Source organism: Tenebrio molitor, chromosome 4, assembly GCF_963966145.1.
Source record: "Tenebrio molitor chromosome 4, icTenMoli1.1, whole genome shotgun sequence".
NCBI lineage: Eukaryota > Metazoa > Arthropoda > Insecta > Coleoptera > Tenebrionidae > Tenebrio > Tenebrio molitor.
The window spans coordinates 18874573-18898757 of NC_091049.1; the positions used below are offsets into that span (position 1 = coordinate 18874573).

The 24185-nt window shown below is 38.7% G+C and overlaps 2 long non-coding RNA genes and 1 pseudogene across 2 annotated transcripts in view; 2 read left to right on the top strand and 1 right to left on the bottom strand.

Moving 5' to 3' along the window:
• The window catches only part of LOC138128734 (uncharacterized), a 136339-nt gene that overhangs the window by 68143 nt on the left and 44011 nt on the right, over nucleotides 1-24185 (bottom strand). The gene's annotated exons all lie outside the window — the stretch shown is intronic.
• On the top strand, nucleotides 12949-15336 carry LOC138128164 (uncharacterized; annotated as a pseudogene).
• LOC138128323 (uncharacterized) lies at nucleotides 15797-22477 on the top strand. Its single transcript, XR_011158599.1, has 10 exons — nucleotides 15797-16443; nucleotides 17556-17674; nucleotides 17766-17864; nucleotides 18587-18685; nucleotides 18766-18906; nucleotides 19254-21067; nucleotides 21310-21363; nucleotides 21522-21566; nucleotides 21835-21882; nucleotides 22145-22477. It is a non-coding gene; the product is annotated as an uncharacterized lncRNA (long non-coding RNA).

A 24185-nucleotide genomic window follows, 5' to 3' on the forward strand; every position in this document is an offset into this window, starting at 1 on the left:
TGGAAACTTAGGTTATATCGCTCACCCGACTTGACAGGCGACAATGAGCCTAACGTAATTCCAGCGGCTCTTTCAATTCCGTCACATTCCATATTTTGCGGGAAGACTTGTTGCATAAATACCAACCGCAAACTATCAAACTAACATTATTACGGATTACACGCACTTACACAATTCACGCCGTTTGAAGACGAAAAATAAAATGTTTGTAAAAGCTGTTGCTATGGTTTTTACTTCCAAGATCCAAGGACGGTCGCGATACGGCACGATTTTTGCTATTTTTTTTTAACATTATAAAATGTTGGTGCTTCGTAGTAGGAAAAATTTAATACAATACACGATGCGCAAGTTTCTTCTTTCACCGCGGAGGTTTCACGGCCCTCGGCTGTCGCCTCGGGTCTTGAACTACCTCCTTGGCAAAAAAAGTTCACTTACGCATCTGGTAATGTAAATAACTATTACAGCCCTCGACATATATTCGGGTTTTTATCAAGTACCGGTACATGAGAACTCTGTTGATAAAACCGCGTTCATTACACCTGACTCGCATTATGAATTTTTACGCATGCCGTTCGGACTTTGTAATTAACAGTCGGTTTCTCAACGCTTAATGAACAATGTACTCGGACCATTAAAAAATACAGTGGCGTTCCCGTATATGGACGATGTAATAATTCCATCGACGACGGTAGAGGAAGGATTGCAACGCTGTTAGAAATTCAATGTCACAAGTTCGGTTAAGTAATTTAGCGACTTTGTCCATTGAAAATGATTTAATTCAATCATTAAAAAAAACTACAAAATTTTATGATGATGTGATTGACGAGTTTGCCATTAGAAAAACGAGACGAATCGATTTGACCTATAAACACTTATAAATTTGTTTCGTAAACCTGCCTTGTCAAAGATTGATAATTTTAATAAGTAATACAACGAGTGGGTACGAAATCGAAGGAAATTTTCGATCTCAGATTTGTAAACAGTAAACAGTTTACTTACAAGCTCCGAAGAAGATAACAGCATGGCTATTAAAACGTCAGCTATCCAGCAATCCAGACGACCGCGGCACAACCCGAAAAACAATAACCCTATTGACAACGACCGTGAAAACCTGCATTCGATTCAGTTTCTGTCTTGACCCTTCTCGTATAAAAGTGGTTGGAGAGAAGGGAAAGCTGCTCACAGGGGAACAAGTGAACCCGGCAGAAAAAATATATAATTACTCCTTGGTGGCAATGCCGCCGGGGAACAGCTTCCCCCATTAATTGTATTCAAAGGAAAACACCTTACAAAACATCTCAATTTACGAACCTTTATCATCAGAAGAGGCATTCAATACCGATGTTGAAAATTCTTTGTTTTATCTTGTTGGGCGCATTGTATTTAAACTAAAAAAGAATTTTTTAACTTGCAATGACTGTTACAATGTTCTAATAGCTGACCCAAATAACGAAAACAATTCAAAGTACAGTGTGCATTAACAAAATTTAAAGAATATAAAATTTCTGCCACGCAATTAAAAATTTTCCTAACTTATTTTCGGACCATGACATGAGTACATCCGACAGCGTCATTTCGTCTTCATATCTGAAAAAAATGTATCATCTTCAAAAAGGAATGCCAATAAAACCTGTTCGATATCTAACCAAGAAACATCTATCTCCTACCAGAGAAGATGAATGTATAAAGAGCCGTTCAGATATTTTCCACTACTGTAACAGCGTCTATTCAATTTCTTAAAGCTGGAGATCAGGATTTTCAAGAAGTTGGTCTTACACCATAACGTTCATGGAAAATATGTATAAATTCTTCCAAATTCACAATGCATCCAGTAAAACTCAGTACATTCGTTCTTTAGATATCAACGTAACACCATATGTGGATATTTCTGATGAACGTTTATTTTGGCTACATGTTACCTTTCCAAATTACGTTGACGAGACTTAAAATTGCTGTGATAATGGATGTATGCGTAGCTTGTCAAAGGAAACTGCACATGCTGTCAAATTGACTTCTTATAGCACATACCGTTGCGTCAAATATTTTTTATCCCAAGTTGGATTTTTTTATGTATTAGCCCGATCTTTTAGTTCTGATGCAGTAGAAGTTACTTCTTTCCATGTAAGACTGAAGGATGGATCCAACGATATGACAGATTCTAGAACAGCCGAATATGCCGTGAGACAAATTTACGTTGTGGGATTGTAAAAGCCTCAAAATCCTCAAATATTGCTCGAAATACTGATTACATTAGTGCCAACACTATTGTTTCAAATTCCAGTGAAATAAATGTCAAGGAAGATCGGTAAAAGTGCCACTGATAAATGTTGGTACTGCGATTAGCGTGACGGCGGCGGCGCTCAACTGGTCGGAGAGAATGTATAGGCACACAAAAAGGACAAATGTCCACCCGTTGCTGATACATGTGATGACGCACTCGAAGCCGCGTTTAAAATTATGCAAAAGAGTGGTGCAGAACGGACTGTGATCAACACCATACACGGCAGCAACGAGTAGTGGAGAAAAGTTGTAGAGTGGGCAGCAACTGGAAGCGACGTTAAAATAGACATAAACAGCAATAATGCCGGTGAGGAGGAAGAATGACAACAAGTAGGCGGCAGAAAAAATAAACCGAAAACTTCGGAAACGAAGAGATCCACCCACGACGGAAGCGATCGTTGTAAAAATTGACGGAAAATCATACGCAGAAATGTTCAAGAAGGTCAAGGAAAAGAGCACTTCCGTGCATAAGACCAAACAATGACATATTTTGATGATGGTCAAGAAAAAAGGTGTCGGAGAGCAGCTTTGATCAGAACTTGGAAACAAGGTAGAAAATATAGAAGTCAATAGCCCAAGAAGCGATAGAGCCTTCATTCACGTCAAAAACATCAATGAACTGGCAACCGAGAAGAAGTAAGCGAAGCTCTCCAGAAGGCCTTAAATTTAAAACATGATATCAAACAGAAGATTACATGAATCAGGTCGGCTTTCAGGTGTACACAGGTCGCTACGGTAATGGCCCCGGGAGATGTGGCGGAAAGGATGCTGCAACTTGGCCATGTCAGGATAGGATTGGTCCAGTGCAGACTGATACAAAGAGTGGACGTTAAAAAATGTCACAGGTGCTGGATACCTGGTCACCTAAGGAAAGTGTCAGGGACCCGAGCGAAAACGGCTGTGCCCTAAATGCGGAGAACAGAAACACCAATCGAAAGACTGTGAAGGGGAGGGTTACTGCACAGTGCACTGGCCAGTCAGCGTCCAAAGTACAGGAAGGCGATGCAGCAGGCTGTGCGCAAAGCTACTCAGGAAAACACGACACGAAAAGAGGCAGAGAAACCCAGAAACGCAGTGGGGAAAAGAGGCCTCCAAAAAAAAACTCGGAGGAGGCGGGCACAGCACGCGCCCACTAGAAATAAGCAATAACATACTGACGCCAAAGCAGAGGGGTCTCAGTGGCGGAGGATTTCCGGTCCTCTGTCTCAGGGGTTGGGGCGGGAACGGCCCGAAACAGAAAAGGAAGTTCCTGCAAAAGAATATGAACTGACCTAATGGATCAGACTCTGATAGAAAAAGATATTGGCGTGGTGATCGGACGGGAACCTAACAAAAGAAGGGCCCTAAATTACTTTTGCGACACGGAGCGTGACTGTTTCATATGGTTGACCAACAAAATGGTGGTCTTCTCCCTGTATGCAGGAACATGAACAGCCTGAACAGCTCCTGAATTCTAAATGAGCTTATAGACTCCTCCAACCCAGTACCACTCAACCAGGGAAACAAGCCCACATTCCAGGGATCGCGAGGCAGCTAGATATCACTATGGCCACACAAATGACAAGCAAAGTGATAAAACGCTGGAGAGTCCTTATTCACAATGGACATAAGCTTGACATAAGGCATAAGAAATTTATGATACATGCATTGGATATACTATTAATTTTTACGTAACTTATGAGAAGTAACCTCAGTGAACATTATTGTTGTGTACAAAAAGGCATGACGAATCATATTCGAGTTATATGGACACATAAATTATTTACCAATTGCCCAAATTTACAAATTATTCTTAGGTATCTCTTATGTATTTCTATGTCTTACGTCCATTGTGAATAAGCACTAAGACGAAATGGATAAGCAAACCAACTGAGCTTCAGAGTGAATTAACAAAACTGTGTGACAAATAACTCCCAACAAGACAACATCGAGTCCGTAGGACGTGAAGAGAAGAGAGAGGACTGGTGGTCGAGGATGAGGGCAAAGATTATAAGACGATCCTTAAGGCCGCAGTCTGACTGCAATCACCACTGACCATCAACTACCAGCAACCGTCATCAATCACCACAAAATGAGTGATACATAGTCGCACTGCAGCCAGCGTGCGCCACCCACTAAAATCGCTGCTTTCATAATTCCCGCTCGACGACGGTCTGCGCCTGACAAGTAGGATTTCTTTAACCAGGAAACTGCTGTCGTAGTTTCGTACCTTTATCGTGCAGTCGGTACATAACCTATCAAACAGCAAGCACACATTTGTTTTTGTTATTGAAATTAGTTTTACTCGTGCCCATAGTGAAGTTTGTTCAAACTGGCAGATAGTTGGACGCCAAATGAAATAGATTTGTTAATTGATGTGATACGCAACCAGCCTGATCGGGCTATTCTAATTGTACCACAACTGACAAAATTTGGCGATCCAGAGCCAGTAATTTTGAAAATAAGGACGGTAAGAATTGTACTCAATAAATAGTAAATAGCAGTATGTGAGAACACTTTTATGTTTAGTTATATTGAGCAAACTGATTTCTTATACCCCCTGTCCGTTCTCAAACTCAAACATAGACAATTAACATTGAATTGAACGTTTTTGCTGATTCCTGCTCGCCAATTGAACTTACAGGTAAGGTAATTGTATCAATAGAAAGATAAAATTATTGCGCTTGAAATGATACCAGTAATAAGATTAAAGGTGCTATTTTTATTTTAATATGCTAATTTAAAACTTGGCGATTTTTAAATATGACATGCCATGATTTTCAAATTTGACAGCATTTGTCAAAAAAATTGAAATTTGTTGGTTTAAGTCAAGCGAAAAATGAATTGTTACTCCAATGAAGAACGAATTTTTATGGTAAAAACCTTTTACAGTGACGTTAGTTTGCGGAGAGTTAGAGATTTGTTTGCCGTAAAGTTTCATGCCAGACCCACCTTCTGTTAGTACTATTCACAAATTTGTACAAAAATTTGAAAGATGTGCAAATATTTCTTTAGAATCAGAAGCTAGGGGTGGTAAGTAATCATATTTTGTATTGGTAAGAGAAAATATTCAAAAACAATAATTATATCGCAGGAAATAGACAAATAGTTGACCGCACAGAAGAACGTGTTTTGGCGATGGTAAATTTGGACCCAACCTCCAGTTTATGGCAAATTTCCCTTGAAGTAGATTTATGCAAATCGCGGATACAGACTATCCTCAGAAAATATAAATACCATCCCTACAAGGCCCAGTGCCATCAAGAGATATTTGCTGTTGACGAAGAAAGTAGGAGTGCCTTCTGTTATGAAATGCAGGAGCGTGCTAACAATGATTACTGAATATAAACGCCCATAAGCATAGTAGACAGAAAGTGACAGTTTCGTTGACAGAAAGTATAAACATCTCTGATTCGTTTAGAAGAGGTCTGAGAGGCATGCGTATTACAACTTCGGTACCGAGAGATTTGAGATAGCGATATCTAGCTATACCGTAATGTTTTCCCGGTGTTTCTCTCTTTTACTGGCAATATAGAAGTACTACATATATGCCGGCGCCGCTTTCAATATCTCTGCCGACAATTATCTGATGTGCCGGTACCTTGGTGGTCTTTCACACAATTGGGAAAGTCCGGATATCTGGCTTATTTTCACATCTTGCAAAAGGCCACCAGCGTACTACCTACCCCTACTGTACTGATTCAGAGGGGAGACGAATTTACTTTTGTCCGTTTTTGTTAGTTTTAAGTTAGCTGATAAGTAAATATAGACCAAGAAGCATCAATACATCTTTTTTGTTCGACACTGTCAGAATTTGAGAATTTTCTCCTGTGTGAACGGATTTTGATCAATGTCACAACTTGTCAAAACGAAATGTCAAGCTAATTTTAACAATTTTCAGCCATTTGGAGCCTTTAAGGGGGGGCTCGTCGAACAAAAAAACGTTGTATTCAACTCGTTCTTGTGTAATTTGCGCTTTTTTGGCACTCGTGGACCTTTAAAACTCTGGTTTCACTCGAGTTTTAAACTGGCCCACTCATGCCAAAAAAAGCCCAAATTACACACGAACTCGTTAAATAAATAACTATTGAATTAAGCTGAAGTTTCTATCCTTATTTGAAATCACGGTCCACATTGTGCGAAACCCCTACGCGTAACAAGAAAACATCATCGGACACGCAATTGGCGTGTCATAGGTTCAAACTCCTGGGTACGGAAACATCCGTCATACTTCGTAGGAGGCAATTGAACGAAACATATCTAATCATATATCATGTTGGGACGGCTTACACAAGAGGCCCTTACGAATGGTGTGCTTATCACAATTTGAGGCAAAAATTAATAATAAAAAATTGAATGAAGACCACGAAGACCAGACTGATAATAATCATTTAGAGATATTCGGTTTCTGTTGCGATGAAATTCTCATAAGTGATCAGTGATCACGTGAAGGAAGAAGCTTTCTACAATTTTCTCGGCTCATTGATTTATAAAGTTAAGAAAAACAAAAAAACATGCGACGAGTGTTACAACTCACTCATTATTAAAGACAATCTGGAATACCTGGGGGTCGGTAGTTTCACCATATTGAGAGAATATAAAAGCAACAATCTTTGTTACGTCAACAGGCAAATTTTCAACTACATGATTGAATGCGAATTTATCTGGCAATATTGCTAAAATCGAAGAATTTGCCACCTGTACCAAACTGTCATAATAGATATAATGTACTCTTTACTTGAATTATTTGTAAACAGTAGGAGATATTTTAGTCTAACGGCCGTATTCACCAACGCCAGTTAAAGTTAACTGTAGGTTAAATTATACGAAAGCATTGTTACAACAATAGGTATCTAAGTAACGAAGCATTTTAACCTACAGTTAACTTTAAATGGCGTTGGTGAATATGGGCCTTAAATAAACAACATGTACATAAGTGTACATAAGAGTGGTTCAGGCAAAGATAGCAGAAGTGTTGCAATGAAATCCGCATTGGGAAGAAAATAAATGTTTTCCACTTCATAATAATTCGTGTTTTATTTACAAAACTCAGTAAACATTTAATACGCATCATTTATTCGTAGACGATCGTTTGCTGGTTAAAATTGAAAATTTTAATGTGGCGCCTGTATTTGGACTCAAAATGGATGCCTAATTGCGGTACTTTGTATATCTGGTGACTTTACTGAAAAGCATAGACAACACAGTAAACCTATAGAACGCAAACTCCTATGCATTTTCCCTGTTTTTTTGAAAACTCACCCACCACAAGCCGCCAGGGAACGCTGCGGTTTTATAAAAATAAAAATCGCGGAAACTTATGCCAAAATTTAAAAAAATTATATTTTGACATATCAAGTCATAAGGGTCATAAGTAATAAGTTTCCTATTGTGAGACTTTGCACCGTGCAAAGGTATTATAAACCATGTAGAACTCGCCATAGATTTCCAAATCCAATTAAATATCCTGGGCGTTTTATGGAATGTATTAAAGACTCGTAACAAGCAGTTATCATCTTTGGAGCCTATGAAAGTGTTGGTATAACAGCTACACTGTGTGTGGACTTCATTTTACCAGCAAAGACTTCGGCACGAACGAATGTGGCCGTACCCTCGATACAACTTCCCTCCTTTTCCAGTCCAGATTTACTTCCAGTAATTGTAAAAAAATATTGATAATTATATTTTAACTGAAAACTACTTTTTATAGAATTTTCATCCGATCTACTGATCTACGACGTTTCTACTGAAGACACTATAATTGTGTAACTCCTGTTTTATGTAGTAATGAAGTAGAAGATATAAATTCTTATGATGTGAAAGTTTTAAAAAGAAAATAAGAAAAGCTCAGCATATTCAACATTTTAAAAAGGGAAAATGTCGATCCAAAATTCGGACTGTAATGAACCGAAAACGTATAAAACTTCATGCAAAATTCGATGAAAATAAACAGCAAAATTTTGGGTGAGGATGCAAGAAATACCAAACCAAAATTTATAAAAATGCAACGGAAATGTATCGAAAAAGATTAAAAATATAAACTTCAAAATAAATGTAGTCTTTTAGTTTCATAAATAATTTACTTTCAATTAAAATAAATAAAAAAGCTAGGATATCCAGCTGGCTGTGTCTTATTTTGCACCTACCACAAGCCAGTAGATGGCGTCGGGGCACAAAAAACTATGGGAGTTTGCGTTCTATAGGTTTACTGTGTTGTCTATGCTGAAAAGTATCTCAGCGCGCCATATCTCCTAGCGAATGTTAATCTTAATGGTCCCAATCACGGCTTCCTAGATTCATAAGAGACGAGTCTCTTATGAATCTAGGAGGCCGTGGTCCCAATTCGTGCAAATAGCCGGGTTTTTCACCTTTTCGGGTGTCCGAAAAACTATAATACGAGTAGATGGTTGTGTAAAACTTCATTCTATATTAATAAAATAAATTTATCACAGTTCCTTAAACAGTGCTAATATTATTACACCGTCCTCATATGAGGTTAATGCAGAAACTGTGTAATGTAAAACACACAGAAGATGAAGTACAACTGAATAAATAATCTAATAAATTTGAAATGTAGTATTCAAACCGTTGCCGAACTAAGTACACTTACTTGCATTACCTAGCCCGAGCAATACTGAGAACACCTGATGTGTGTAAAAACAATGATAAAAGCCAACAGATACTTCCTATTTTAGATAAATTGGATATGAAAACAATATTAATAGAATTTCGTCAGTTTCAACACAGACATTAAGATTAAAGAAAATGACCAGGCCAATTAGGTCGACGCTAATGTGGTGATAAATACAGTAGTCCATTAGGTACATATTTATCGAATGAACAGATGCAGCCGACAAGGAAATGGGAAGTTATATGAAACACACTGAAATTGAAACTGACGACGATGAGCTACCAGAGAGCTGCGTGGATGCAGTTTTAACTCCGAAGAAAACAATCAGGTTTGGATTACTGAACCCAGAACAGAGGAGGCGATTTATACAGGGTCATTTCATTATAAATCACATGAGTGAAACTAGTATATCGCCGATAGGTGGCGCTACCGGTGGTAGTGGAAATCTGTCTACTAGTTTGTCTAACGTTGCGAGGCTGGCGGCACATCCAAAATTTGTGTGGGTTTTCAACGCCAACTGCGATGGGACAATCATTTATAATGACCCTGTATTAGTTTATATTATGACCATCAACTAGCAGATCACAGTGTTGTTGTTCTTTTAAGCCCACCCAACCTATAATTAAGATAAGAAAACATCCTCCAAACAGTTATTTTATAGTTTGTCTTAAAAGTATATTATTAATCCAGTATTCAAGTAACTCAAATGCAATCTGTATATTTTTAAACCTACATTATTGAAACTTACATTGATGAAAAATTAAACATAATTATATCTGTTTCAAAATTAAAAATCTACCACCTGTTGAAATATGTTGGCAGAAAAAAGAAATCCTCAGAATAAATTTGATTTTTTTGGGTTGGCCCAACTTTCTGGCGAAATTTGACATTCGCTTTGTCACAAATATCAAATTATAAAAATGTCTCGAAAAACCAAGAATCATTGAACCGATAAATTAAAACGAGGGTTGATTAACTGCTTCGAAGAATTTAAAAAGATTCAGCCTGAATTCAGTAGTAGGAACCTCGAAGAGAAACTTGCACGAATTTTTTCGGTAAATTTCTGGTCTTTCTGTTTTACTTCTTTTGAAATTCTTACTTGTAGGTAGGTGTCAAGAGCTACAGTTCGCTCAGTAATAAAAGTTAGCGATAACGGTGACGAAATTACGGTTACATTTTGAAAAGGCGGTAGAAAAAAAAAACATCAATTTATAATGTTTATTTTTTCCGTGAAGAGTTGGCCAGCAAATTCAAAATTATGAGAAAGATGGCGAACATTTTACTTTAAATACTATACACAGAAGAATATCTCAAATGCACGCGGTCACGCATTACTTTGACAGACTAACAGAACAACCATATTTTATGCGATCGCAAAGAGAATTAAATTTTTTTAAAGTATTTACAATATAAGCAGGAATATTCAAATATAAAAGAAGAACCAAGACAGATTGTGTGCACTTCTTTTTGATGAGATGGAGATAAAAGAGTGCTTGTATTATGACATTGGTAGTGATAGAATTATAGGATTCGAAGACCTTGGTGACAATTGCGAAGAGCAATTCGTAAATCAAGTCCTGGTATTCATGCTACAGGGACTCCATAAGACATGGAAGCAGTCCACTGCACATTATTTTTACACAATGGGCGTAAAGCTGAAGAATTGCTCGTTTGTTTAAAACAAGTTTTGACTGCACACCTATTTGCGACATGGGGTCTAGTAATGTGAAAGCTCTGAAGATTTTGAAGGCAACGATCCAGGAGCTATTTTTCTATCATGAAGACCACCGGATATATACAATATCTGATTCACCCCACTTGTTCACCTCATTGATCCGCAAACACAACGTTTCACTGCCAATAACCGTAGGTGACAGAATGGAGTTTAAAGAGGTACAGTTGGATTAAAAAAAACAGGACAAACAACAAAAAACTCATGTTTTGTTGCACTGTTAATGATTGATATCGTTCGGAAACGCCACATACCGAACGTTCCAAGACTGGAACAAAGTTGGTCGGCTCGCGTGAGTCGACCAATCAAAGCCGGCGAACGGCAGGTCGCAAATACTGGAACGTGACTGGCCGACTAACCAGAGGCGACCATCGAGCGCCCTGTCCGGCCGCCCGGCCCTATAAATATGGGACATTTCGTCACTTTGAGTTGTAGTCTGTGTTTTACTTTCGTAAAAAACGGATGTTCTACGCTCTTACGCAAATTCCAACGCTATCCAGTGAGATTCGTGGCGATCACAGTTTTGCAGTGTTCAGGTCCGCATCACCTAAGCAAAAACTAAAGTACAGTGAACGGAGCTCGGCATTCTGCCGGACACCGTCAAAGCGCCATGCCGAACACCAGGTCCCGTACCAACTCCAGCGCGAGCGAGTCCTCGCAAAACGTTCAGCCGCCGAAAACAATGCCCAAAAAAAACAGGGACCCTAAAGACCCGAAAATCCATGTTTCCCCAGTGGTAGCGACAACCCCCACGTCCTCCAGAGCGTCAACCCCAGCGTCATCCAAGGCGTCAACCACATCGTCCTCAACGACTCCAAGCCCAGCGGCATCAACCACTACCGCAACAACGACCACCACCACCACCTCCAACACGGAGATGGAGTCCTTCAAATACACGGTGAGGAATATCCCTCCCCAATTTTCCACACAAAAATCTTTTTACACCGTCCTATGCACTCACTTAGGACTAAGGAACTTCCAACTAACCGTTAACTTCAATAAAACCGCCCTACTAATTACTCAGCTTCCCATTACCGAAACGGTAATCCAAAAACTAAAAATTTCCACTAATTCAAAAGACATCTCGGTCACCCCTATAAACTTAAAAACAAAAAAACCGAATACAATCAAACAGCCTACGTTCTCCCTTGTAATAAAAAAAGTCGGTCATGACATCACCCCGGAAGATGTCATCGCGGCGACTTCGCTCAAAATCATAAAAGCCTGGAGAATAACCTCCAAAAAAACCGACCGCCCCACCACTCTCATCAGAATCATCATCACTGAGAGAATCCCTCGACGCCCTCCTCTTAAAAGGAATCAATCTTTTCGGACGAAACTACGAGTGCGAGGCATCGCACCCTCCAGCACCAACCCCAGTCCAATGCGCCAAATGCTTTCAGTTTGGCCATGAACTGGCGGCTTGCCTAAACAAGCAAGTCTGTCCTCAATGTCCAAACAGCCATCCCCCAAACAAATGTCCCGAAAAAGACCCCATTTGCACCTCCTGCAAGGGGCCCCACCCAGCATGGTCCCGAACATGTCCCATCCTCAAAGAGATCACCATCACCGACGACACTCCCGTCCTGCCGGTGAAAATCATCGACCCCCCGGCGGAATTCGCCGACCCCTGTTCCCCGTCAGATGACTCGGAAGCCAGCGACCCCCTAATGGAGGCCCCACTTGCCGTCGTGAAGGGCATCATCTCCTTCACGATGAAAGCCCTGTTCGACCTTTTTCCGCTTCAAAAAGCCAAAATTCAAAAAATCCTGGAGGAGACGTCGAAGGCCGTCTTCAACGTCACGACAAAAGTCTCCCACTCAGGACATAAAATCCACTTCACATACGATGTGTGAAGTGGAAACCCATCACCTGGTCTAACTGTCAGTTTTCCGTGGTTCCGATAAATATTGCATCAGTTAATGTCTGCGGTATCTCCCGGAAATACGCGCCAATAAAAAATTTCATCGATTCTGACAAAATACAAATCCTCGCGATGTCCGAAACGCGCTCCCCACGCCCTATTAAATTAAAAAAAATTGTTACCTACCAGCGGGATTCGAACCCGAACCCGAAAATCAGAGGCGTGGCGCTCCTCGTCTCTGATGCCCTCGCGTCGGTGAGCCACGACCTGCCACCAAACCTTACCCATCTCGAAGCTATAGCCGCGAAAATAACCATTAGCAATTTGACCATTTTAATAATATCATATTACAACCCCCCCTCGGAAAAAGTCTCCGCGGAGTTACTTTCTTACCTAACCCAATTCGACTATGCCATCATCCTCGGCGGTTTCAACGCCAGGCACACTGATTTCGGTGACACGATGACAAACGCCAACGGCCGTATTCTCATGAGGTCTCTGGCAGGCATGCCCTTGTGTCGTCTCCACAACATCAGCCCGACCCTCCTCTCACACAAAGGATGTTCAATCATCGATCATATAATCATAACCGAACGTTTCAGCCCATACATAAACACCTCCAGCCACATTGGCACAACGGTCACCTCCAACCACCTACCACTAGTGACAAACCTCACCATTGCAGGCCCCCCTGAACGCCCCAACTTCATACCCGTAGATGATTTTAACCAAACGAACTGGCAAGCTTACCAGAGACAAATCAGCCAACACCTTCCTGAAATTATACAGACCACCGAACCCACCGCCATTGACGCTCAGGTGACACGTTTCGCCGAGACAGTGATCCGGGCAAAAGAAATCACCGTCCCCCGAAAATACATCCCCACAAACAAACGCCCCATACCCCGCACCATCTTGGACAAAATTCACGAAAAACGAAAAGTATACCGTAGATTCATACTAACGCGAGACCCATTTCTAAAAACAATTTTTAATAAACTTAACGCCCAAATAAGACGGGACCTGAACAAATACCGCGAGGATCAATGGATCGACACTTGCCGGTCCCTAGATTACCGCGACGGTAAGAGCTTCTGGTCCAGATTCCAACAAATCACCGGACAGAAAAAACATTAAAACCACCACCTCATACACCAAAACCAAACACTTAGCACCCCCCAAGACAAAGCAAACTGTTTCGCACAAACCCTCCAAGAAATTCATCAAGTCCCTGATGACCCCCATTTCGACAACCGCTTCTTCAACAAAGTAACTCAAAACGTAACAAACTTTTTCAATATCGTTCCAAACCCCCCAGACCGACTTCCCTTAGAAGATCAGTCTCTCACTGAACAAATCCACACCGAGGAGATTGCCGCACACATTAAATACTTAAAAAATCGGAAAGCCCCTGGCCCCGACTCCATCAAGCCCATCTTATTAAAAAAACTTCCCCGCGACGCCATCGAAAAACTGACCACCATATACAACAACTGCATCCAGGCCTGTTACTTCCCGACAGCCTGGAAAAATGCTAAAACAATAATGATCCCAAAACCCGGAAAAACCCTTCAGATCCTCGTTCATATCGACCAATTTCCCTGCTTAATATCATCGGGAAAATCCTAGAAAAAGTTTTGTCGGCCCGACTAAAGCTGTCCCTCGAATCAAACAACCTCCTCCCATCCCAACAATTTGGTTTCCGAGCGCAGCGCTCAACCATAAACCCCATCCTCGAACTCCACACCGACTCCACCCGCCATGCCAACCTGAAAGAATACACGCTCGCAGTCTTCTTAGACATAGAGCGCGCTTTCGACAAGGTTTGGCACGACGGCCTCCTCCAAAAATTCATCTCACTCCAAACAAACCCCATGTTCACCAGAATGATCAAATCCTTCCTGGAAAATCGAACCTGCAGCGTACAAGTAAACCACCAAAACTCAGCCCCAATCCATATCCACGCCGGAGTCCCTCAGGGCTCCGTCCTATCCCCCATTCTGTACCTCGTATACTGCAGTGATTTCCCAGTTTCAGATACATCCAGGACCAAAACTCGAATGTTTGCCGACGACACCACCCTGTGGACGTGCTCAAAAAACCCAGAGTTCGCGCAGAAGATCATCCAGAGGAAACTTCGGAGTGTCGAGCGCTGGGCCAACTCTTGGAGAGTAAAACCAAACCCCCTAAAATCCCAATGCATCCTTATGTCTTACCCAGGACAAAAACAGCCGCAACGCCAATTCGACAACCTCCACATCAACAACCTACCAATCCCCAAACTAAAAACAATCCGCTACCTCGGAGTCACCTTTTCCCACAACTGCTCCCTCCATCCTGACGTCCAACAAACCCTCAAAAAAACAAGAAACCGAGCAACCTCCTGTATCACATCCGAGGACGCATTCACGGATGCCATCCTAAAACCCTCAATCACACCTACAAAACCTTCATCCGACCCATCATCGACTACCGAGCGCCCATCTACGCTTCCCTCCCCCAAAAAACCCTCAACCAAATCGCAGCTTGCGAAAGAAGAATAATCCGCCGAATTTTCCGTCTCCCCGACAGACATCCCAGCAATTTAGTTCACCTCGACACAAACACCACACCAATCCAAGACCGACTCACCACCCTCCAAAAGAAATACATCGATCGAACTATCAACAGCCACAACGAAATTGCCATCCAAACTCTACACACCTCCCATAAACTCCCAACCCTCAACGGCACCCTTCTAAACCGCATCCCACGACTCACGGCTCTTCTCTCCGCTGGGTACCCAGACCTGCCACCAGCACTCCAAGAGATTGTAGAAGACACGCCACTGATGATGCGCTGAAGCTCACATTCGACCCGCCCCCCAGGACACACCAACCTCGCTACCCCCAAATCCAACACCCCCCCCCCCCCCCATTATTCTTCTTCTGTTGCAGACACCAGAACCGAAACGAGCGGAGGATAGGCCCGGAACAACCCCAGGACGCCCGTACCACGCCAGGACAGCCCCACAGCCAGGAACTCCCCGCAACCAGGACCTCCACCTAAACCAGGACCTCCCCACAACCACACCAGGATTCCCCCCGGACAGGAGTCAGCAATCGCAAGGAGAACCGCCACCATCACAACCACAACCACACATCTCCAAAACACAGTCGCACCACCCAGCACACAACCGCCCAGTGCCAGACTCCGTCGGAGGCTTTTTCTGCAGTTTTTCCCTTCGACCTCAGCGCGAATGCGGGAGTCCCCCCCCCCAGAAGTCAGTCTGCAGCCGCACCCTCTCTGCCCAGAACAGAAACACAATACAAGATCACCACAATCATTATATATATATAGATTTAGTTTGTGTCATTGTGGCGCCCAATTTAAGTATTATATGTCATTGTGGCGCCCAAAGTTACGCTGTGACACCCGCTTTTGGGTGCCACAACGTTTTTTAATGAGAGTGAGTGAGATAGACTGATAATGTCTTCTAGAGTGAGAACGCAAAAATTCAGGCGGGCGCCTTAAGACGTGCTTTTTGATGGATACATACAAATTGGTTCGTAGTTTCTCTCACCAGAGCGCGGTATCTGTAATACGCAGTTTATAGGCAGTAGATACTTAGAGCGGCCTAAAGCACCCGACCCATATATTATAATCCACGGTTGTTGTGGCGCCTTTTTAAAACAATAACTTGGCAACTCTGTTAATCTTCGTGTTTCTTTATTTATGCACTCTGTCGCAGTACGAGACTAATGAATGACTCATGTTATCGCGTTCGCACGCTTTTATTTTAATCTGTATAGTGAAACTTGTATTAGGTGGAATCGTTTTATGCAGTGCTTCCCTGTCTAAACCGGAAATAAATCTGTACAAGACGGAAAATTTAAATTTTATTTAAAAAAGGTCAGTTTTATGATTTAAATAAAATGCCATCAAGAAGTAAGCGAATTCTGCAGTTAGCACAACTTGGTAAGTACTTATACCTAATATTCTTATTCTGATAAGGTAGGTAAGTAAATAAAAACACCCAGTTATTTTTTATACCTTTAAACCTTTAAAAATATTCACTGTTGTCAACGTACCTAATCATTCGAGATAGGTAAATTCCTCGTTGAAAAATAGTCAATCTTGACTTAAATTGTAAATCATTTTACAATAGGAGAGAAAATCGTCTTATATAATTCCATAATTAAGGAGGGGTTGTTAGTTTACCTGATATTTGCCTTTCCTTGAGTCGGTACTGCACAACAAAGGGGCAATAAAATTATAGGGTATTTTCTCTCCTATTGATTTGATGATTTACAATTAAAGTAAACATTTTCGACGAGGACTTTACAGCATAGTTTATTTCTAAGACAGATATTGGAAAATAACTAAAAGCCAATTTTATTTTAAGATAGGCACTTGGAATAGGGGATTCCCCTTTTTGTTGGGTTTTAAAAAATAAATGCAAGTTCCCATGTCTGTTGTTATTTTTGTGATTAGGTAGGTAACGTCGATACCCGTGCAATACTGCCGCAATTACAGCTGTTTTATTAAATGTAACATGTGGCGTTTGACGAATGGATACTTGAATATAGAGTGTTTTTTAAATGCTAGTACAAAAAAAAAACTGTGTCATCTAGAGATACTAAAGAGTCCAGAAAACCATTTTCTTTTTTAATCTAAAACGGTATGGATAAACTAACAACCCTGTCCATGGACATTCTACGCCACAGACACAACAATAGTAAACAATAAGTTAAACTATAGCAATCCGGCAATGCTATAAACAAAAATACAACAAAGTTATTAATGTTGCTTGAGAACCCCAATTACGTTTTTAATTATTTTTAATTCAGTAGCGTACTGACAATTTAGCCAAAGTTTAATTTATTTTTATCTCGAAAACGAAAATTGTTTGATTAGATAATTTTTTTGTGTATGAGTTCTACTCATCCTCACCTACTATTGTACTAGCATTTAAAAAACACTCTGTATTTTAATCGTTACAACTCTAACAACCAGTTACAACGAAGCTTTCCTCGTCATTATTATGACTTCGTACTTCCTACTTCCCTATTAAATTTTTGCATTTTTAGCTGCTTATACTACTATTCACAATGACACTGGAGAAGAGGACTCGATGGAGGGAGACTTTTCACCCGATTACAGCAATTACTCGGACAACATGAGTTCATCATTTACCAGTTCTGAAGATGTAAATATCAATTCTATAGAAATTGTAGTTAACCATTTGTTAACTACATATATTAATACCCCTAATTTATTTTCTATCTTTCTCTCATAAGGAATTTGACGATGGGAAAAAAACTTCTACTTATATAAACAGCAACACTGCCGAACCAAATTATTTTAAAATTGCAGGAGAAACTGATAATAATCTAATGGTTAGTATCAATAAACATTAATAAACAAGATAGCTGATAAAACCATTCTTGGTTTTTTGGTCATTTTTTGTAAGTACGGTGTGCCCCAAATGCATGCAACAGTGTTTCTAAGGACGAGTTGTATAAACCAAAATCAGGATTAAATTGCATAACAACTCTATAAGAACAATACAAAAATTTAGCCCAATTTAACCCTAATCTTGCTCTATACAAGGTGATTCACGAATAGTGCCTGATTTAGCACTTTATTCCTGTAATATAAATTACTCTCTCATAGAATACTTTGCTGTTTTTCAATTTAAATACTTTTCCAGATTCCGGAATATTATCGGAAATTTTTGTATTATAAAACAAAAATTATTTAAGTTTTTTCCATTCAAAAATTATTACTCCCTGAACGATCGCATGCGATTACTATGTTTTTTGTGTTGTACGTTTAAATATCGGGTGTTTTTTTAAATTTCATTTATGAATGAAATGATTTAAACATAACAACGTATTTTTTTAAGTCATTTTCATTCAACATGTTATTTCACTAACAATGTAAAACGAATTTCTACCTTAACTGAGAATCACTTGCTAATTTTATACAAGCTTTTTGTGCACAATCGTCAAAATTACTTTTAGCTTATTACTCGTTATCACTTATCAGTCATCAAAATTAATTATTAGTTGTTTAAAAAAAAAAGAAAATAAATTTTTTTAAATAAATTGATTTGCAGAATAACAACTTGTTTGACTCAGAAACGTTGAAGCAAATCCAGGAAAATCTTATTCCAGAGGCAGATAATGTTGGCAAAGGACAAGATTTATTATGGAAGGTAAATTTCATGTTTTTTATCAATTTTTTATTTTCTGCAAGATATGAAATAATTTTAAAAACATTCAATATGTTTTGTAGCCAGAAAACACAATTATCGATAATAATGAGGTTGCGGTCAGTTCAACAAAAATATCTGATCCAATAATTAGCATAAACATATCTTTAGATGAACAACAAATTAGTCATCAAAACACAGTAAAAGAACCCCTAGTTTCAAAGGTTTGTATGTACATACAAGTTTATGTTTTGGTCTGATTTGCATAACAGGCGGAGTTCTATTTAATCGTACAGTTGGTTGCGAAAAAAAACTGGAAAAGGAAATTCTCCTAATGTAAATTTGGTTTTGTCCATTTGTCAATTAACTGTTTACTTGACAATACCTTTCAAACAATGTTTTAAAATGTCATTGAATTTTGACCATAATTCTAACCTATCTCTCGAAAGAAGGTTTCACACCATGGAAAAAATTATAAAAATGTGTCAATTTTATTCTGAGAGTTCCCGTTTTTTTTTTACAACCATCTGTATTGTTGGGATACCTTGCTTTTATGTTCTCTGTTTTGCAGAGATCTTTTCTTTTTGAAACTGGGTACAAGAAAACGTTTTGTACATTCTGCGACAGTGAAATTGACTCAAAACACTTTGCTAGACATTTAGAAAGGAATCATAAACAGAAAAAAGAAGTCGTTGCATTGTCAAAATTGAACAAAAACGACCCGGAAAGAAAAAAACTTTTAACTTTGATTCGCAATAACGGAAATTTAGAAGCAGGAATTCGAGGACATATAATTCCAAAACGTCGTATACGGGGTCAAGAAGCCGATGAAGACACTTATATCATTTGCTCACACTGCAAATCATACATAAAAAAAATATATTTATGTCGTCATGAAAAACGTTGTTTTGCGAACACCAAAACTGATTGTGGAAGATCACATGCTGTGATTGATTCGTTTATTTATTCCGCGTGTCAAAAAAAATATGGAAAAATTTTGGACAGTATGAACTTAAAGAAAGAAGTGTTGTCAAAAATGAGAGGAGATAACGTAGCAAAAGAAATAATGAATGACATATTAATTGTAAGTTGGGGAGATGACCTTTTGAAAAAAACACCTAGTAATAGGAGCAAATACCATCTCACGGCAAAAATGCGACGCTGCGCAAATTTTGTAATTAACATGAGAATAATAGACCCAAAATACAAGGATATGTTATCCTGTCTAAAGCCAGAAGCTTTTGATGATGTGATCGCAGCCACAAAAAAAATGTCACGGTACAATGCCGAAACAAGAACATTTAAATCAGGATCAACAGCTTTACAATTTGGGGCTTACTTAAAGCAAATTGCTGATTTAACCATGAAAATAATATTAAGAAAAAAGATTTTAATTCCCGTAGGTGACGTTGAAATTTGCCTGCGCGATTTAAAGAGATTCAAAGAATTAATAGAAAGTCAGTGGACTATAGAACTAGGCAGCCTTGCAATGAAGGATCTCAATAACAGAGCAGCAAACAAACCAAAATTATTGCCCTTAACCGAAGATATTATGAAATTAAAACAACTGCTTGACAAGTGTGCCGAGGAAGCTTACGGAAAATTGAAAATTAAAAAAACAATGGAAGATTATAGAGCATTGGTAGAAACCACTCTTGTTTCAAGTATTCTACATAACCGAAAACGTGTAGGCGATATTCAGTATCTCGAATTAGAATCTTATGAAGAACAAAGCAAAAACGATGCTACGAGTACAAACCAAGACGAATTTTTAAAATCACTTACCGAGACGGAAAAAGTTTTAACTCAGCACTATAAGAAAATTAACACCTGTGGCAAGGGTAGCCGAACTGTCCCTGTTCTAATTCCTAAAGATACACTTAAGTTTTATGATATGATTCTCAGCATTCGAAAAAATATGAATTGGTTTCCGGAAAAAAATGTTTACTTTTTTACTTACCCAAAATCCCAACGTTGGATAGATGGAACCGCTGTCATGCGTAAATATGCAAAAATGTGTGGTGCCAAACAACCACATTTGATTACCTCCAGTCGATTACGAAAACATATCGCAACAGTCACTCAACTCTTAGCTCTTAAAAATAACGAAATAGATCAGTTAGCTAAATTTATGGGTCATACGACTCGTACTCATGAACAATTCTACAAGTAAGTTTACTTTAAGAAAATACATTTGTTACTATAATTTAATTTAATTATAATTTACACTGCCTCAAGATGTATACCAGACAGCAAAGGTATCAAAAATTTTACAAATGATGGAAAAAGGAAACGCTACACATTTCAAAAATAAATCGTTGGACGAAATTGATATTAATATTAATGAAGCACTAGAAGATGAGACGGACGAAGAAAATGAACCAGGTAAGATGAATAAATACTATAATATAAGCAATCACAAAATAACACCAATGTGTAGGTAGGTACTATTGCGAGCACAAGATACTGGTAAGTACAGCATATTCGTGTAGATACTTCCAAAACTCAAATTTTGAGTGAATTTTGGAAGTGTCTACAGTAACATATTGTACCAGTATTCTTTGCCCGCGATTGTATCTACTAATATTTATTTTTCGTTATGAATAATAGACTTATTATTTTTTTAGATTTGCAAAATGGACAAGAAAACGGAGTCGTACATGCTGTCGAAAATATTCAAAGTAATTGTTTTGTGCATTATACAAAAGTCGTAGGTGATAATTTTAATGACAATCAAAATAACAAACAGGAACACCAATAACACCAATGTGTACTAACTACTAACAACAAGATAGTGTTTATTTTTCATAAAGAAAGATTGATTGTTAATATTTTTCAGATTTACAAAATGGAAGTCAAGATGTTGCCATTGAAAATACACCAGGTATATAATTGTTTTTTTTTTTATACAATTAGAGGATAATAATTTGGATTGCATATTAACTAATTTCCAATAAGTTCCTTTGAACCAATGTAGAGATCATTCTTCTGGGTTTGTACTTATCGCCTTCAGTTTTGACACAAAAAGTTTCATTTTAACAACTACTTATGAAATAATATGCTATTGGTTAATTTTGCAAATCAAATTCCAAAAAGTCTTGCAATTAAAGTAAAAATTACTGTAATTTACATAATACCTAATATTTTTGTAGGTTCTTCTAAAAGGAACGAGGCCCCTAAAAAGAAAAAAAGCACTAAAGGTATACATAATGTTAATGAATTTATTTCATAACAAAAATCTGTCAAACTTCAAATTCTAGTTATCCAAGTCAACCGCATTATCTTAGCAATCGTTCCCATTAAACCGATTGTTTAGATTTTTTCTAATTCGGTTTAGAAAACTTTAACATTTCGATAATTTTACAATATGGCAGATTGCAGTTATAAAATGAATCCACTATTTTTTGTTGAAACTCTAGTTATGTTGGACGTGATCCATTTAATTTATTACATTTTCTGTAGGCTTAAGAAGAAGATGGATCGAATCGGAAAAAAAAATGGTAAAAAATGCGTTTGCCAAAAATATTAAAAATCGCATATTTCCCAAAAAAGATTTGATAATGAAATTTATAAAAGAGCATGCAGACATATTTGGGGAAGATGACTATGTTCGAATAAGAACTTTGATCGTAAATGAATACAATACTAAATGATTCTTTTTTTTACAATACATTCAGGTACTCACCCATAAATTGTGCCAACAACTTCAGTATTAGTATGAGTATTAATTATGTATTCATCTGTGTGTAGGTATTAGATACTATTTGTTACTTTTTCAATATAAATTAAAAAATATTGTAGCTGTGCTTTTTTTTAATTCCTATTTGCATCTTTTGTGTAAATAAAAAGGAGGATATTAATCAATTATTGTTGGGACAATTAACATAAACTCTTCCTTTGACCTAATCCCATAGAGAAATAGATACAAAGAAAACCCGGGGTGTTAACGCAGCGCCCACTTAAATTCTCTCTTGCGCACTTAGAGGCCGATTTCAAGTTGAGTTGCATTGTCATGGTAACGGCACAAAATTGCAAGTTTGAGAAAGATGACGCATATTAGTAATTAATGTGTAGGACAAAGATAGCTACACATTTGCGCTGCACCTGACCTGACCTATTTGTCACCCTGACTTAAAATCGGGCTCACTTTACATATTTAGATATAACTTCCTTGCTGTTGTTCCGAAATGTTCGGGTGCCTCATCTACACTGCTCTCAGAAATTAACGCATCACTAACATTTCCTGTAATAATCGAAAAGTTTACAAAAATTTCCAAACATGGATGCTATGATTTGTTAAAATAGTACGTGCAAAACTAAAATACTCGTAGATAGTTTGTCCTTGCTTATTTATTTAAAAAAAAGCCATACCTACTAAAAGATAAGGTGTTAACACGTACAGTAAACGGTTGTCCTTTTTGATCGAACTGTATTATAATTTGTATTGTCTTGCTAGCGATTTGTAAAAAAATCACAAGTCTTGGTGATAATGAACCAAGTTTTTCGCAATTTAAGCCGTGGTGAGTGCGTTGAAGTGGCTACATTAGCGGGCGAAGGATATTCCCATCCTGCGCTGGTGTAAAGATTTGATGTTTCGCAACCTTTTCTCAGGTCATGCAACGTTACAGGGAGACTGGAAACCATGTTAGGCGTCCTGGACAAGGAAGACATCGGCCCACAACACCAGCACAGGACAGATATCTGAGACTGCTCGCTGTCAGAGAACGCTTCACCAATACCATTGTCTAAGTAGAAGAATTGTTCTACTTAGACAATGCCAATACCCTACTTCTGCAAATGCAGTTAGCCCGAGAAACTAACGTTCGAATTGGTCTCGAAACCATTCGCCAATGTCTTCTAGAAAACAACTTGCACATTCGACGCCCTGCTACTGGACTCTTATTATCAGGAGCTCATCGGCAAGCACGTCTGCAGTTTGCAGAAAACTATGCCAGATGGAATGATACCTAATGAATGGGCACGACTATTGTTCTCAGATGAGTCCAGATTTTGCTTATTGGAATAATCTGACAGACGTGTAAGAGTAATTCGACGACCAGTGCAACATTCTTGGAAGGCAGCCTTACGGAGGTGGCTCGGTTATGGTTTGGGATGGTGTATGTTCTACGACTTGTACCGATTTACATGTTTTTAATAAATCTAGTCATGGTCGGAAAATGCGTCTTCCACCGACAAAAAACTCCCTTCCGGTGAAAACAACGTTGACAAGGCTTTTATTTTTGTTGGTAACACAAATTAATGAACAAAATGTCAGAAAATTATTTTGACGTTTTCCGAAATTAAAAAATCATTTTAGAAACGACTCCAGCAGTGATATTGACTACAGTGTGAAAACAATTTGGAATACAACATGTAAATTGTTGCAGGAAAAGTGCCACGATGAATATTAACTAACCTTTTATCCGTTTTGTGATGTTGTTCCGAATGTTTGTTTGAATTGTTCATTCGGGAATTTGTCTAGACAAATATAACTCGACTTCCC